The following is an 18,756-nucleotide window of genomic DNA, read 5'->3' on the forward strand; positions in this document are numbered from 1 at the left end:
ATTGGAGCAATAAAAGGATTTACACCTCTAAGCCTTTTTGTAACACTTCTTTTCCACAGCAGTAGTTCTATGCTTAATTGTCATGTACTTTAAGAACAACAAGCTTTCTCTATTACATAAGAGGCTGTATAATGCAAATTAGTTAATTTATGACGATGAGGTTTATAATGACATTTCAGTGGCTTCCCTGTGCCAAGTGACCAGTTAAAAGAATGGGTTATCAATTGATAACCAAATCATCAGTTGTTTTCAGCAAATCGTTTCCTCAAAGTTCACTTTTGAGATTATTTCTCCAGGAAAGTCTTTCCCCAAAGTTCCACAGTCAACTTCCATTAATATTTAATCATTTCCTTTTCTGCTTAGGGTGTATTTTGTTCCTGTTCCTGCAAGTTTTTTGAGAGCCAAAACTCTAATTCTGTGTTTCATCCATCCTCATATTCACAGCCTAAACACAACATCTACTGCATGGCAGATGCTCAATAAAATGAATGAACTTAAACTCCATCTTGATGACATTAGCAAAATCCATATACCAACCAAATCTCCAGGGAATTCAAATCACTTGGTTCCAATGAGACATTATTAAAATAAATACATTCCCCGATAAAACAAGAATTTCTATCATTCCAGGTTTCTTACCTTTGTGTAATACCTTATGAAGTCTAAGATAAATCAGGTATTTTCTTGTTTCTGCCCTCATATTCCAGGTTGCTCCATTTTCCTGCTCATTCTTAGATCTATTTTGTGAGGCTGGGCTTATTGAGTGGTTTGTTAATTTGTATGAATTTTAGCTTATTGATGTTTGGGATAAAGATTAATTAATTCAGCATACATTTTAACTGTATTTTAAAATTCTAATGTCAGTGAGAGAGATGAAGCATAATTGCTGGTAATATTGGACAGTATGACAAAAAATAGCATAGAATTAAGCTACATACTATGTGTACTTCACTGAAACTCGATCCATGAGTGGGTTTCAGATAATCCATAAATCCCTGAAATTGTGTTTAAAATTCAGTGATATGGTTTTCAGCAGATTATCCAAAAATTTCAAGAACTACTGCCACAAATCAGATACTCATTGATATTTCCCTTATAAATTCATCCACAGCTACCTGAGAACAATTTGATTATTTTCAATATCCATATAATCTCTTGATTACATCTGTTAAACAGAGGAGGCCAGGCAAATCATTTCTGTAGAAGAATTTGGTGTGTTGAATTTATTATACTCAAGTTAACAGAGTCTCGGTGTGTCAGAAATGGGCTGGAACAGGAAAATAGTCATTGTATAGCTTTTTTTTTAAAATAATACTTTTGTATATAGCATAAGAAAATGACAAGGGTGGCTATAGATACAGATAGAGAGAAGTATTCTGTTGTTTCCTGTGCCATCTGTAAAAAGACACACAGACTTATACATACACACACAAACACACACAAACATACACACACACACACAAACACACACACACACACACACACACACCCCCGTGTTCCCATTGAAAATTTTGGCACCACTGTCCAAAGTCCATTGAGACTTTATTATGTCCCAATAATCTAGATGTTTATTTTTATACCAATATCATACACTGTCCTGAATAGTGTAGCTTTATAGCAAATCTCAAAATCCAATGTTTTTTTTTCTTTTGCAGTATTATTTTGGATGGTCTATATCCTCTGCATTTTTATATGCATATTAGATTCAGCACGATAATTTCCACAAAAAAGCTGCTAAGGCTTTGATCAAGGATTTATACATTGGATTTAAATGTCTGTTTGGAGAGAATATTGTGAAAATATCACAGCCTGAAATGAGTGATGCATTTTGAATATTTGTAATATGTTACAATTCTTCAAAATTGTTTTTTCTACAAGTCTTGCATCATATTTTGTTTTATACTCACCGAAGTATTTTATGAAATTGAATGTTGTAAATAATGTTATGTTTTAAAATTTATTTCCAGTTATTTGTTGCTAATGTACAGGAAAACAGTAAATTTTGTATAATAATCTTGTCACCCTGTTAAATATTAGGTATAGAGTACATTTTTGGAGAAAACTTATACATTTTTTGCAAACATTTTGTCTGTGAACAAAGACATGTTTACTTCTTTTTATCCAATATGCATTCATATGATTTCCTTTTTTACTCTACTGTTTTCATTAGGGCATCCAGTACCTATTGAACAAAAGCTATGAGAGTGGACATCTGAGCCTTATGCCTGACCTTAAAATGTTACCTGTCTTACTGTGCATTCCTTCAATCAGGTTTAAAAATTCCCATCTATTTCTAGTTTTCTGTAATTTTTATAATAAATAAATGCTGAATTTAGTCTGTTTTTTTCCACCATTGAGATGATCATATGCCCTTTCTCCATCATGTTGTTAAAATGAAGAATGAATATATTGATTGATTTTCAAGTGTTACACAAACTTTTCATTGCTGATGTAATCTCCACTTAAGTCTGTGATGTGGTTCAAGGCATGCTTCCCCCAAATATGGCACATTGGTATTTGAGAAAACAGTCGAAGCAAAAAAGTCTCTCTCACCTTCCCCTCACTTTTCTTTCTTAAAGCAGGTCATAAAACATAGAAAGAATTTTCTGGCCATTTTCACGATATTGATTCTTCCTATCCATGAGCATGGAATGTTCTTCCATTTGTTTGTGTCCTCTTTTATTTTGTTGAGCAGTGGTTTGTCGTTGTCCTTGAAGAGGTCCTTCACATCCCTTGTAAGTTGGATTCCTAGGTATTTTATTCTCTTTGAAGCAATTGTGAATGGGAGTTCACTCATGATTTGGCTCTCTGTTTGTCTGTCATTGGTGTATAAGAATGCGTGTGATTTTTGCACACTGATTTTGTATCCTGAGACTTTGCTGAAGTTGCTTATCAGCTTAAGGAGATTTGGGGCTGAGATGATGGGGTTTTCTAAATATACAAACATGTCACAGATTCAATGCCATCCCCATCAAGCTACCAATGACTTTCTTCAAAGGATAGGGAAAAACTACTTTAAAGTTCATATGGAACCAAAAAAAAGCCCGCATTGCCAAGACAATCTTAAGCCAAAAAATCAAAGCTAGAGGCATCACGCTAACTGACGTCAAACTATACTACAAGGCTACAGTAACCAAAACAGCGTGATACTGGTACCAAAACAGATGCAGACTAATGGAACAGAACAGAGCCCTCAGAAATAATAACACACATCTACAACCATCTGATCTTTGACAAACCTGACAAAAACAAGAAATGGGGAAAGGATTCCCTATTTAATAAATGGTGCTGGGAAAACTGGCTAGCCATATGTAGAAAGCTGAAACTGGATCCCTTCCTTACACCTTATACAAAAGTTAATTCAAGATGGATTAAAGACTTAAATGTTAGACCTAAAACCATAAAAAGCCTAGAAGAAAACCTAGGCAATACAATTCAGGACATAGGCATGGGTGAGGACTTCATGTCTAAAACACCAAAAGCAATGGCAACAAAAGCCAAAATTGACAAATGGGATCTAAATAAACTAAAGAGTTTCTACACAGCAAAATAAACTACCATCAGAGTGAACAGGTAACCTATAGAATGGGAGAAAATTTTTGCAATCTACTCATCTGACAAAGGGCTAATATCCAGAATCTACAAATAACTCAAACAAATTTACAAGAAAAAAACAACCCCATCAAAAAGTGGGTGAAGGGTATGAACAGACACTTCTCAAAAGAAGACATTTATGCACCCAATAGACACATGAAAAAATGCTCATCATCACTGGCCATCAGAGAAATGCAAATCAAAACCACAATGAGATAGCATCTCACACCAGTTAGAATGGCAGTCATTAAAAAGTCAGGAAACAACAAGTGCTGGAGAGGATGTGGAGAAATAGGAACACTTTTACACTGTTGGTGGGAGTGTAAACTAGTTCAACCATTGTGGAAGATAGTGCAGCGATTCCTCAAGGATCTAGAACTAGAAATACTATTTGACCCAACCATCCCATTACTGGGTATATACCCAAAGGATTATAAATCATGCTGCTATAAAGACACATGCACACGTATGTTTATTGCGGCACTATTCACAATAGCAAAGAATTGGAACCAACCAGAATGTCCATCAAGATAGACTGGATTAAGAAAATGTGGCACATATACACCATGGAATACTGTGCAGCCATAAAAAACGATGAGTTCATATCCTTTGTAAGGACATGGATGCAGCTGGAAACCATCATTCTGAGCAAACCATCGCAAGGACAGAAAACCAAACACCACATGTTCTCATTCATAGGTGGGAATTGAACAATGAGAACACTTGGACACAGGGTCGGGAACATCACACACCAGGGCCTGTCATAGGGTGGGGGGAGGGATAGCATTAGGAGATATATCTAACGTAAATGACCCAAGTTAATGGGTGCAGTACACCAACATGGCACTTGTATATATAAGTAACAAACCTGCACGTTGTGCACATGTACCCTATAACTTAAAGTATAATAAAAAATTAAAAAGAAATACATAAATAAAGAATTTTCTGGTATTCTCTTGAAGTAGGTCATAAGACCCTTGTGGAGCGGTTTTCACTCTATATACAGAAGAAAGGAACTCCTTATCTTTGAAAAGAATAATCTGAAGAAAAAGATTTTGCCAAGTTCCCCCTAGTCTATCATCATGAATAAACTCTGTCCTCCCATCACCTCTCTCCATGACTTTCTACCCTTCATCTAACCTAAGCATAAAAAACACAGGAGTTTCAATTTTTCTTGTGGTCCTCATTTCCTTAAGGAGATTGCTCTGTCATGCAAAACTTCTATTAAATAAAATTATACACTTTTCTCCTCTTAACCCATCTTTGTTGTTGGTGCCTCACCCATGAAACTGGTAGTGGGTGAGAAATTTTTCCTGAATCATGATATATCATCTTTTTTAGCGGATGATTGGTTACTATTTTTTCATATTTATTCAAAGAAATGTATATCTTTGTTCACACAGAATACTGATCTGTAGGGCTTTTAAAAAGTTTTCTATAATATCTGGTCTGGTACGATCTGAGAATACTGCTGATCTAATAAAATAAGTGTTCCCTCATCCTTTATTTTCCTTAAGTTTAAATTGAGTTCTTAGTATTTTTTTCTTAACTGTGATATAATTTACCAGTAAAATCATCTATCTGGTCATGAAATTTTATTTGTGAGAAGATTGTCAATTAGCAATACAGTTTCTTTCCTACATATTTGACTATTCAGATTATCTGTTTCTTCAGTGAGTTTGTGTCTTTCAAGCCATTTGCCCATTTTACTTAAGTTTTAAATTGGTTGGCATAAAGTGGTTCATAAAATTTACTTTCCCTAATACTGTACAAGTTCCTACAGTAGCTGTCATGAGTCCCGCTTTTATTACTTCTTAATTTATATCTTTTATCCTGATCATTCTGACTAGAGTTTTATTAATTTCATTGATTTTTTAAAGGCAAGCTTCCGATTCAGTTGCCTTTATTACTCATTTCTATTTCTTTGATTCCTACTTATCTTAATTTCTTTTTGTCTTTTTACAGTAGTTTAATTATTCTTCTTTTTCCACCTTGTAACAATAATCATTGATTTAAACTTTTCGGGATTTTTTTAAATGAACTTTAAAAGTTAAAGATTTCTCTCTAATCAGTGTTGTAACCAAATCCCATAAATTTGATAGGTTTTGCTTTTGTTTTCATTCACTTCAATATATTTTCTAGTTTTCCCTTTAACTCCTTCTTTAATCCATTATTTATTGAGAAGTATGTTAGAAACATTTCTAATACCTTTATTATTCCTTTTAAATTTATTTCTATTATGATATTAGAGCATAATATATATTATTTCAGTAACTTCAAATGTATTGAGCTTTCTTCTATGGTCAAACGTAGAGTCTAGCTTTGTGAACGTATAATTTATATTCTGTTTTGGTTAGGTAGAATCCTCTGTGAATGTCAGTCAGTTGGTGTGTTGTGTATGGCTTTCATGTCTGCTGTATTGTTACTGATTTCTATCTACTTTTCCTGTTACTTGCTGAGAGGAGAGTATTACAATTTCATATATATATATATAAAACTATATATATCATACATATATGCTATCATATATATAGTAGAAATTTTAATACTCCACTCTCAGCAAGTGACAGAAAAAGTAGAGAGAAATCAGTAAGAACACAGCAGACATGAAAGCCAGTATACAACACAAAAATGAACTATATACAGTATACAAAAACTATATATAATGTTCAATATGCAGTGTATATTATACTCTTTCTGTATATATGTGTGTGTGTGTGTATATATATACATATGTGAGAGAGAATCATTATTTTCTTTGTCAATAAATTTCATAAGAGATTAGTACTTATATCCTAAGGTTAGGAGAGTTATAAATAGGACAATGTATACAAAGCAATTTAAGTACTGTCTGCTAACCCAGCACTAAAAGTAAAAACGATAAATACTATGTTTATTATTTATATCACCTCTTTCTCAAGCTGCCCATTTACTCTAGAGCATTAGAAAATTAAAATCATGTATAATATTGGTTTGATAAGGCATGTATATGGAAATAAAAATGTTAACAATACCATTATTATTGCACAGAGACTTTTCAAGGAGCTGAGACTCAGACATTAAAAAATGTTGAATTCAATAGAGTAAATATAGACTAGTATAAGATGAATTTTATGGCTGGGAACAAATAATACAAGTGAATCAAGATAGATTATGTTATTTCAATGACAGGAGGATATGTCATCATTTGCTCCAGCTAAACCCAAATAAATACACACATAAATGCATAATAACTTCATGCATTTTATACAAGGACAGACACCAGGCAGCCAGAAATTTGTAAAGCCAGAATCCAAAAGATGAACACAATGTATGAAGTTATCTCTGTGTAAGTGTGTTTCAAAATGTTATATACAAGGAGCTCTCAGGATTTGTCTTGTTTTTACTGCCCTGTGGTGCAGATGTTTCTACCACAGGCCTTAAAATCACTGATTACCATGTTAGAGAGCACCATTATCATAAAACATCACTCAAAGTCGGAGAGGAATGTTTTGCATATTGTCTAATCTCTTACGTGTCCATACCACTCTAATTACCTGAATATTCTTGGCAAGAATATTCAACCTTCTACAACAGTAACTTTTCTACACTTTATAACATTTCTAACACTCTAGGAGATATTCCCACTACATTAAATTCTTCTTTTAACTAAACCAAAACTAATTAATTTTATGATATATTTTATAGTACACAACCAGAAATACTTTGATATAATTTTACGGTATATTACATAAGCATATATAGTAATTCTGGATTATCTAAGCTTTCCATTTAGAATTATTCAGTGGCTATTAAAAAGAAGAAAATAGGTCAGGCGCGGTGGCTCGTGCCTGTAATCCCAGTACTTTGGGAGGCCGAGGTGGGTGGATCACGAGGTCAGGAGCTCGAGACCAGCCTCACCATCATGGTGAAACCTCATCTCTACTAAAAATACAAAACTTAGCAAGGTGTGGTGGTGTGTGCCTGTAATCTCAGCTACTCAGGATGCTGATGCAGGAGAATCACTTGAACCTGGTAGGCAGAGGTTGTAGTGAGCCAAGATCGCACCACTGCACTCCAGCCTGGGCGACAAAGTGAGACTCAGTCTCAAAAAAAAAAAAAAAGAAGAAAACAAATCATGCTATTTTTCAAGTCATTGAACATATATTTTATTATTTGTTTATCACTGACATACACTTGATACCAAAAAAAAAAAAAAAATGCAATAAGATTTGGCCATTTAGAATTCTGCTGTTATCTTATCTGACTGGCAGTATATTTTAGGTTACACCACAAGAGCCATTGTCTGATTACTTGATTATATTCTCTGCCTTCTTGGTCTGTTGGTCATTTGTGCTACTGACATAGTATGTGTGCTTTTGAGGAATCGCTAGCTTTCAGCAGCTAAGTGTACTTGGTACTCTACGTGGAGATTTCCTTTTTGCTAAACATGCATATGAGACACCAACGAACAACAGGATACTCCTGAGTTTACCTAGGAGAAAACCAAACATAATCTGAACAAAGGGAATACAGAAAATTTGGAGAAATTAGTTTATATTTTAGCAAATGACTCACATATCTGTATGATAGGAACATGCCTCTTTATTGATAAGATAAAATGAGGTATCATCTTAAAGAAACAAATGTAAAGTTATTCCAAGTTTTGTTATTTGTCATTCACATAGTAGGAGTAGATGGAATTGCTCTTAAATTAGAGAAATCACAGATTGGCCCTAACATTAAATGTTCTTAAAGCAAAAAGCTAAATGCATATTAAAATGAAAGATGGCAGAAGTGGAATTTACTTCTATAATGTAAAGAAAATGGAACAAACAAAAACAAAAGTTTCCACAAGTGGAAAAAACGATAAAAGTAAAGTAGAAAGTGTGAGGATTTCTAAAGCAACATCAATATAATCTAGACAGGTGGGATCCAGTCATAAGAATAAGAAACAAAAACACACCAACTAATTGACAGGTAAGTAAATTCACTTTTGTTTGTGACTTTTAGAAGAAATAATAAGAATGAATTAACAAAAGGATATTGGGGTTTTTTGTTGTTGTTGTGTTTTGAGACAGAGTCTCCCTCCCTCACCCAGCCTGGAGTGCAGTGACGCAATCTCACCTCACTGCACCTTGCACCTCCTGGGTTCAAGAGATTCTCATGCCTTAGCCTCCCGAGTAGCTGGAATTACAGACGTGTGCCACCATGCCTGGCTAAATTTTGTATTTTCAGTAGACAGGGTTTCACCATATTGACCAGCCTGGTCTCAAACTCCTGGCCTCAAGTGATCTGCCTGCCTAGGCCTCCCAAGGACTGGGATTAAAGGTGTGAGCTACCATGCCTGGCCAGATCTTGGGTTTTTAAAGATAATGTAATCCAATTGTGTGCAGGAATAGCTATTGAAATCCTTGGGTTACATCTTTTTAGTGTTTGTGTGTGTGTGTGTTGATGCTATAGTATTTTATGTGAGCTTTGAGAACTGGAATGTGCTTTACATAGTTTGGCTGTGTCCACACCCAAATCTCATCTGGATTTGTAGCTCCCATAATCCCCATGTGTCATGGTAGGGACCTGGTGGGAGGTATCTGAATCACAGGGGCAGGCTTTTCCCATGGTGTTGTTGTGTTCTCGTGATAGTGATTAAGTCTCACGAGATCTGATGGTTTTATAAAGGGGAATTCCCCTGCACACACTCTGAGACCTGCCTCCATGTAAGATGTGCCTTTGCTCCTCCTTCACCTTCCACCATGATTGTGAGGCCTCCCCAGCCATGTGCAACTATGAGTCCATTAAACCTCTTTCTCTTTTAAAATTACCCAGTCTCGGGTATTTCTTCATAGCAGTATGAAAATTGAGCAATACAGTACTTCTTAGAGGTCTACTGGCTCATCTCTTCTGAGAAGAATTTGATGAGGAATGGAGCCACTGAGCAGACACAGAGCACCAAAGATGTAAAGGTTCAAATGCAGTAGCTCAGTGTCAGTGGCAGGAGAGTAACAAATTCTAGGGGAGTCCTATGTGACATTTTTAGATTGCACAGATTTGTATTCAGAATGTTATATCTTGGCTATCATCCAGGTAAGGCCATTGTTTAAAATAAAACAGGCAGACAAGGTGCATCTGAGCCCTGAACTGTGAACGTTACTCCTTATCAGTGGGGCAGGAGTCTAGGAGATCTGCTTCTGCTGCAATTATAGATGGGATGGGCCATGCAGGTCTTTTGGCTTTGAAGGGACTGCATTGCTACCTAAGCTGCAAGAATATGATCTCAGGTGTAAGGATCAAGGATGACGTCCTGCTGTTAAAACTAGATTAGATGGGGGAGATCTGGCTACCAACTGAAGGTCCAATATGTCACTTTGGGACACAGTTTCCAGGTCAGGAAAAGTTCTAATGCTGCTGCTGAATTCCCTTTGGTTAGTTACTTCTTCCACATGACTAGAATTAGTTCTGAGAAGGAAGTACCCAGAGGTACTAGAAAAAAACTAATATAAATGAGCAGTCCTGGCTGGGTAATTTTCTGTCCTGTGGGGTGTGGCAAACAAACTGCTAACAAGAGGTGAGAACACAGGGAATACATTACAGCATCACAGGATTTACTCTCTCCTTTCCTTTTGTAGGTAGCCTTTACATTATAAATGAAATTGTATTTAGAAGATCTCTGTATTAGGGTTCCCTAGAGGGACAGAACTAATAGGATATATATTTTTTCATTAAATATATATTTTTATATTTTTATTTTATTAAATTATATATAAATATATAATATATAAAAAATAAATGTATATTTATATTTTATTATTTATATTATTATATTTAAATATTTAAATATTTATATTATTATATAATATAAAAATATAAATATATATTTGTATTTTATTAAATATATATTTTTAAAAACACATACATTTTAGCCTATGGAACCAGAATATTAAAAGTAATCCACATAAGATTGCCATTTTTACCAGGTTTCAGTATAGCTAAACATTTTCAGAGCCTATAAATAATAATTGCCAAGTACCCCAAATTGCAAAACCGCTAGAAAAATATCAGTTCATATTCTAGAATTTGCAATAGACTTAATGGTCGGTAGGCCATTTTATTGTCATAAAATTAAAGGAATTGTAGAATTAAACCAAACCAAGGCTCCTGGGAAGTAACAGAATATTTTCAGTGATAAAATGATGCAGTTTTATTGGACCGAAAATAAACAAAAATAATAAGTATGTATGGGCTTCCCATTGGACAATTTCTCATTGAAGAGTTAATAGAAATATATATACAAAAAGGAGTTTATTAAGTAGTATTAACTCACACAATCACAGGGTCCCACAGTAGGCTGTCTGCTAGCTGAGGAGCAAGGAAGCCAGTCCGAGTCCCAAAGCTGAAGAACATGGAGTCCAATGTTCAAGGGCAGGAAGCATCCAGAATGGGAGAAATATGCAGGCTGGGAGGCTAAGCCAGTCTAGTCTTTTCATGTTTTTCTGCCTGCTTTATATCGTGACTATGCTGGCAGCTGATTAGATGGTGTTCACCCAGATTAAGGGTGGGTCTGCCTTTCCCAGCCCACTGACTCAAATGTTAATCTCCTTTGGCAACACCCTCAGACACACTCAGGATCAGTACTTTGTATACTTCAATCCAATCAAGCTGACACTCGGTATCAACCATCACAATCTCCTTGCCCAAAATGTCTTTCATATTTTGATGTTCTTTTATGGGTCAAAAATGATAAATACACAATGCATATGCCACCACATCACCTATTCATACACCATCAGCACTTCTGCCCCTGAAAGTCTTCCAGTTAACTTCTGAGTTCAAATTTGTGTTCTTTCTATGTGTCTTTATTTAAACACTGGTTATAAAGCGTAACTGAACATTAAGATCACCTAGAGAACTTCTGAAAATACCAGTGTCTAGGACTTACCCCAGAAATTCAATTCTGATTTAATTTAACTGGGGAGGGTGGGTGGGAGAGCCTAAGTATTAGCCATTTTTAAAAGGAACACACAGATTCTAACGTGTGGCCAGATGCAACTATCCCTGGGAAGGAAGTAATATGGAGACCGTAAGTGATCTCAGTAAGAAGGAGCTTATCAGGTTGTTTCATGAGTTTCATGAGAAGAATGGGGATCAAGGCCTGCTAGAAAAACAGCACAGGATAGGACAAGAGAATGTAGGAGATTAGAGGATATCTTAGTCTATTCTGGCTGCTATAATAAAATACCATAGACTTGGCAGCTTATAAACAACCAACATTTATTTGTCAGAGCTCTGGAGGCTGCAAAGGCCAAAATCAAGGCACCAGCAGATTTCACAGCTTGTGAAGACTCACTTTCTGGTTGTCAGATGACAGCCCTCTCACCGTGTGCTCACAGAGTGGACGGGGCAAGGGAGCTCTCTATGGCTTTTTTATACGGACACTGCTCTCAGTCATGAGGGCTCCACCCTCAGGACCTAATCATCTCCCAAAACCCCACCTACTACCATCACCTTGAGAGGTTAGGATTTCAATGTCTGGATTCTGGAGAAGTGCAAACATTCAGACCATTGCAAAGGATATTATTTCAAAGTTGCTCAGGCCCCTACTGTTCATAAGTTGCTCCAGATTACAAAGAACATAAGCAGTTAGACTTTTCATTTTAAAGCAAAGCCATTTTTCTTTCCAAGCTGTGGTTTTTTGCCTTTGAATCTGTGTCAGATAACACAGAAATCATTTTTAACGTCATACTTCCTTTTATGGTTTGAAGAATATATTAGTGTTTCTTCAAGTATATATTAGAAACTAGTGTTATATTTTCATAGGGCATCATGGTATATTTCACAATGTTCCTACTTACTCAATAATTAAATCAGACAGTACTTCTGATTGTAAGATGTGAAGGTGTGAATTTAACCATCTTTAAAATATAACAGGTTATCTATACTTTCTTCAAGCTTACTTATCCTGAGATACCACTTATATTTCCATGCACATTTCCACATTCACAAAAAGGGTTCTAGTATGAGCAACTGTTATATTACGGGCAAAAGGACCGGCCATTTTTTTTCTAATTCTTGCTACTCAAACTTTGGTCCCAAACCAGCAATAACCTGGTTGTTTGTTAGTAAAGCAGAATCTCAAAGCCCACCAGGTGATTCATTTCTAGGTTAAGGTTTGGGAAACCCTGCTCTAGTTCCAAGATGTGTTTCTTGGTTTGCTTTATCTCGTCACCAGTGGGACAGAATATCCCTTAAGCTAGTTTATTGACCAAACTAGAGTTTCAGGGACCAAATACTTCACATTTCATTCTTAATTCAATTATTCACTTAAGGCATGATCTTTTGCATGTGATTTCTGTTGACTTAATTCTTCATGAGTAAGCGAAAGAATTGAACTAACCTCATAGATCCAGCATTCTATGCATCTCTGATAAAATCAGTTTTAAGGAGGCCCAAAGATCAGTACGGAAGGCTGTTGAAGAAAACAGGGGTGAGTTCCTGCTGAAGAGCTTGCAATCCTGAGCTTTTGGAGTTTCGTCCTCCTCAGTATAGGAATAAGCCTGCCAAGTAAATAACAAATAGAAGATTCTTGATGAAAAAAAAGAGACACAAACAGTCACACGTTCATAAGCTCACACAATTCTCGCAAAAATGCTCACACAAACACTTTTTCCCAATGACAAAAGCTAATGAAGGTCAACTAACAACCACTGTGTTCTTCCTGAACTATCAGAGAGCTAGCATGTTTAAAAAGCATTCTAGATTCAACATATGTACATGCATTTATTCATGTGCATTAAATGGTGGCAGCTCATCAAGTGTTCTCTTCTAAATCTAATGGACTGATTTAAAAAAAAAATAAGTTTAAGAAGAAGGATTGTAAAAATAATCCTGTGCCCCTTATGTTCAGGTTCTGATTGCTTTCTCTTTTGGGAATTCTTGAGATACAGCCCTGATTAACTGTTTTTCACAGAAAACTTTCTGGAACTCATGTTGAGATTCTTTCACCTCATAGCCTTCAACCTTTTCCTGCGTGGGTAATAAGAAAAGCACGGTGTGAGCCTGACCTGACCCCAGTGTGGGTGCAATATCAAATTTAATCTCTTTAGGGCCAGGTGTGATGGCTCATTCCTGTAGCCTGTAATCCTAGCACTTGGGAGGTGGAGGCAGGCAGATCACCTGAGGTCAGGAGTTTGAGACCAGCCTGGCCAACATGGTGAAACCCCATCTCTACTAAAAATACAAAAATTAGCCAGGCATGGTGGCAGATGCCTGTAATCCCAGTTACTCAGGAGACTAAGGCAGGAGTATTGCTTGAACCAGGGAGGTGGAGGTTGCAGTGAGCCTAGATCATGCCACGGCACTCCAGCCTGGGTGACAAGAGAGAGACACTGTCTTAAAACAAAAACAAATTCAATCTCTTTAGATCGTGGGAATTATCAGAGGTGAGAAGTGCAATGGATGGTCACAGTACCCCCATCACCATGGCCAGTATTTGCCATAATTGTAAATAAGTTTTTCTTCAGAAATGTGTCAGGCAAAAATGATTGTTCAAAAGGCCGAAAAGCAATATTATTATGTACAAAGGTGCAAATTCCAAGATTACTTACAAAGGAAGGATTGAAATGTGTTTCATATGTACAAAATAGAAGAGGCAAATAAAGCATATTTGCAATATCAAATAGTACTACTCAATAAAAATGGCATGTTAAGGTCGGGCACTGTGGCTCACACCTATAAGCCCAGCACTTTGGGAGGGTGAGGCGGGTGGATCACCTGGCGTCAGGAGTTTTGAGACTAGCCTGGCCAACATGGTGAAACCCCATCTCTACTAAAACTACAAGAATTAGCTGGGTGTGGTTGGGTGCCTGTAATCCCAGCTACTCAGGAGGCTGAAGCAGGAGAATTTGTTGAACCTGGAAGGTGGAGGTTGCAGTGAGCCGAGATTGCACCATTGCACTCCAGCTTGGGCAACAAGAGTGAAACTCCGTCTCAAAAAAAAAAAAAAAAAAAAAAAAAAAAAAAAAAAAAAAAAAAAAAAGCCTGTTAAAGACCATTTAATGATATGAAAATACTCACAATATTATATTAAGAAAAACACTATCATCCAAAATGTACTACTTCAGAAAGCTAACTCCTTTTCAATTATTTGTCTCACCACAAACCAATAATGTGGTATTAAAAAAAAAACATACATTTTAGTATATTGAACTAGAAGATTAAAAGTAATGTAAATAAGAAATGCTATTTTTACCAGGTTTCACTACAGCTAAACATTTTCAGAGCCTATAATAATTGCCAGGTACACCAAATTGCAAAACCGCTAGAAAAATATCAGTTCATATTCTAGAATTTGCAATAGACTTAAAGGTCGGTAGGCCATTTTATCATCATAAAATTGAAGGAATTGTAGAATTAAACCAAACCAAGGCTCCTGGGAAGTAACAGAATATTTTCAATGATAAAATGATGCAGTTTTATTGGACTGAAAATAAAGAAAAATAATAAGTATGTGTGGGCTTCCCACTGGACATTTTCTCATTGAAGAGTTAACAGAAAACTGGGCTAGAAAGGATTCATGACTTTCACCAGTATCCTTGGCCTTTCTTTATCCCCTACACTAGGACCATCGGGAAGTTATAGGAGAGTATTACAGGAGAATATTGAGCTATAATATTTAGTCACTGACAACCTGTGCCATAAAGTTTCCCCCAGAGAAATGTGCTTAACGTGGCACACAGGTGTCCTTGTTTGATGCTTAGTTCTTCTTCTAAAAGAAGTCATCTTTCCTATTTTACTACTTTAGAGCAAACTTTCAGATACATTTGTATGCAATACATATAAACCAAAGGATCATATTCATATTAAATTATCATAGAAGTTTGAAATTTAATAAATTCGGCTCATTTTTTTTTTTTTCATTCTAGAGACCTGGTAGGCAGTAGCACTGGTCTCTTTCTTCTCTGGGGTACCGTTTGGATGCTTTCGAATAATATAATGTGCATTAGATCACTTAAAACACGAATTACAAAATTTGGACTTGTTATACCTTTTGGGGGAAAGTTAAAACAATAAAAATGTTTCATTAAATCTCATTAAACAATGATCCCACAGCCAACTCAATGGTTCTGGAGCAAAGAGAAAGGTCTAGAAACCAAACTTTCTCCTTTTCCTCATTGCTCTTTAGGGTCACCCACCATGTCTGGGGTGTTCATGCAGTGATATGACTGATGGGCTCTCCTGAGAGGGTATGTGCTAGAGTTAAGAAAGGTAATACTTATCTGATGATTAGACTCCTGTGAGCAAGCATTTCTCGTTTTCTGTGTAATTTTTAGAGGTGGGACTCAAAGCAAGGGGAGGAATAGCCTAAGGCCCTAAAGGTGATTTCAAGAGTCTGACTGTGAACAAGTGACAGAGCTGTGCAAAGCTACTGGGTTTTGCAAAGATCTTTTCACAGGAAATTTTGGCAAGACATTGTTTCTTCCTCCTGCCACCACCCCCCTTTCCCATTAATGTGTGAATTTATCAAAGTGAAATCTTACCCTTCCCTTTATGGAATATATATATATAGATACTCCTCCTATGGTGAAATCTCTTTCTGTAGAGAAAATCCTTACTGATTGCTTTCTTTGCTCTCCAGGTATAAACATTCTCTCACATAATTTAAGGTATTATTTTAAAATACAGTGTTCAAATACCTCTTCCTCATTTTCATTTATCTTATTCAAGATATCAACCACTTCCTGACCCACTCCTGCCTTGCTTCTAAAAGGATCTGTCAGTGTTTGTGGAAATCTGCATTGTTATCTCATATAATGTTATGTGTGCATGTGTGTCATCGCAAAAACACTTTTTCGGTATTATTCACATTATTTCCTATGTAGACTCCTAGTTGCTTAAGCATACATTGCTGTTTCTATTTTATTAGTACTCCTATTCTTGAGTCCTTCTCATTGGAACATTCTATACTATAATTCACAGAATGATTCTCAGTTTCTTTTTTTTTCTCTCTATTCTTTTTAGCCACTTAGTCCTTCTTCAAAGTGACTAATAGTTGCTCACACTCAGCTATTCATTTCTCTATTACTTTTTCCACTGTCTACCCTTTTTCTGTTTTTTTTTTTTCATTTCCTCCATGAACAATAAATCTTACACAAGTATTATCCTGTGTAAACTGTTTCCTATAAGAAATACTTTCTGCTAACATTCTATAAATTCTAGAACCTTATTTGGTCTGAGAACTCCCTTACTCTGATGACTTATTGACTCTGTTCCAAAACTAAATTTAAGTCCACAGCTGACCTAAGACTATTGTATTTAGCCATAACAAGGTTGTAGGAAAGCAATTGCTCCTATTGTGCTGAAGTCAGAAGCCAGCCGTACTGCACTGCCCAAAGGGGTGAGTGAAGCTGAGCAAGTGGAAGCAGTTAAAAATAGTTTGGAAAGAGATATGGAGTAAGTAGGAGTGTGTGTGTGTGTGTTGGGGGAGCGGGGGCATGTGTGTGTGTGTTAAGAAAAAAAATCTTTAAATCTTATTGGAGAAAAATCAATTTAGAAGAAAATATTGAAAATATAAAAGAGAATTGGAGTTTTCCATTTCTGGCTCAGATGCAGAAAAATGAAAAATATTGCTCCCATCCTAACAAAAATAAAAAGTAGGATAAACTATAAAATCACGACTTTCAGACAGCTGAGGTCACAGGGCAACTACATAGCTCAAAGCCCAAGGAAGAGGAGCTCCCCATTCCCCATGGATAAATAACATGTGTAGAATGTCTTAGCTGTCGAAAAACATGGGAAGACCATACCATAGGCATGAGGGCCAGAACATAACATATCAACTCATTGCAAAATGATGAGTATCTGTTGATATGGGAAAACAGAACCCCTGGAAGTCTCAGGCACAAGGGAAACATGTACCCACTTGCAGGAAGATTTCCATGAACCTCCACTGGGTGCTCATGAGAAAGATTGGTGGAACAAAGACTGGTGAGAGGCTTTCCTGTTGGTATAAATATGGAACAGGAGAAAGGCATACACATCTACCCACCTGCAGGGATTATTCTCTCAAAAAACGTAAGGCTCTGAGAGAAAAGCAGCAAACAGAGCCTTGAGGTCCTATCCCTTTCTGAAGGGGTTGCAACAGAATCTTCTGAAACTGGGAAAGGTTCAAAAGGGCAGAAAAAAAGTATGGGTACCAGTATCTTCTATGAACACTCTCAGAGGTCTCCTACCTCTGGATGAGAAGCGGGAAGAAACTTGGCACACAGAGGAAGAGGAGAAATGATGAGAAAAATTCACCCCAAAGTCTTTGGCACACACAGCTGACCTGAGACTACGTCTGGACCAGGCATGCGGAGAGCCCACCCTGTGTCATGCAACATCAACCTTGGAACACTGAGTAATAAGCAACCGTGCTGTACTGTGGGGAGAAGAGCAAGAGCTTGCACCCTTCTGTGGCACAATGTAAGGGGTGGCTCAAACCTTAGAGCAGAGCACACTGGACACACCCCACACCCCCAGCACTGCAGTCCCTCACACAGCCTCAATCATTCTTGGAGTAATTTGAAACCAGCAGTGCAAAGAATGTGGCCATAGATCAATTCTAGATTAGGTGGATTCAATCCCCAACACTAAATGCCAATTGTAGTTGGAAGTACTTTTTACCTCCGTGTCCTTTGCTCTACATAAGATATTTGGCTTGAGTAAAGCACTATGAGACACTCAGCAGCATAGATACAAAATTAAAAAAAAAAAAAAAAAAAGAAATTCATCATGACTTTTGTTGCCATTACTTTTGGTATTTTAGACATGAAGTCCTTGCCCATACCTATGTCCTGAATGGTATTACCTAGGTTTTCTTCTAGGATTTTTATGGTTTTAGGTCTAACATGTAAGTCTCTAATCCATATTGAATTAATTTTTGTATAAGGAGTAAGGAAGGGATCCAGTTTCAGCTTCGACTTATGGCTAGCCAGTTTTCCTGGCACCATTTATTAAATAGGGAATCCTTTCCCCATTTCTTCTTTTTCTCAGGTTTGTCAACGATCAGATGGTGGTAGATGTGTGTTATTATTTCTGAGGGCTCTGTTCTGTTCCATTAGTCTGCATCTGTTTTGGTACCAGTACCATGCTGTTTTGGTTACTGTAGCCTTGTAGTATAGTTTGAAGTCAGGTAGCGTGATGCCTCCA

The sequence above is a fragment of the Chlorocebus sabaeus genome, chromosome 9 (genome assembly GCF_047675955.1).
Source record: "Chlorocebus sabaeus isolate Y175 chromosome 9, mChlSab1.0.hap1, whole genome shotgun sequence".
In the NCBI taxonomy this organism is placed as follows: Eukaryota; Metazoa; Chordata; class Mammalia; order Primates; family Cercopithecidae; genus Chlorocebus; species Chlorocebus sabaeus.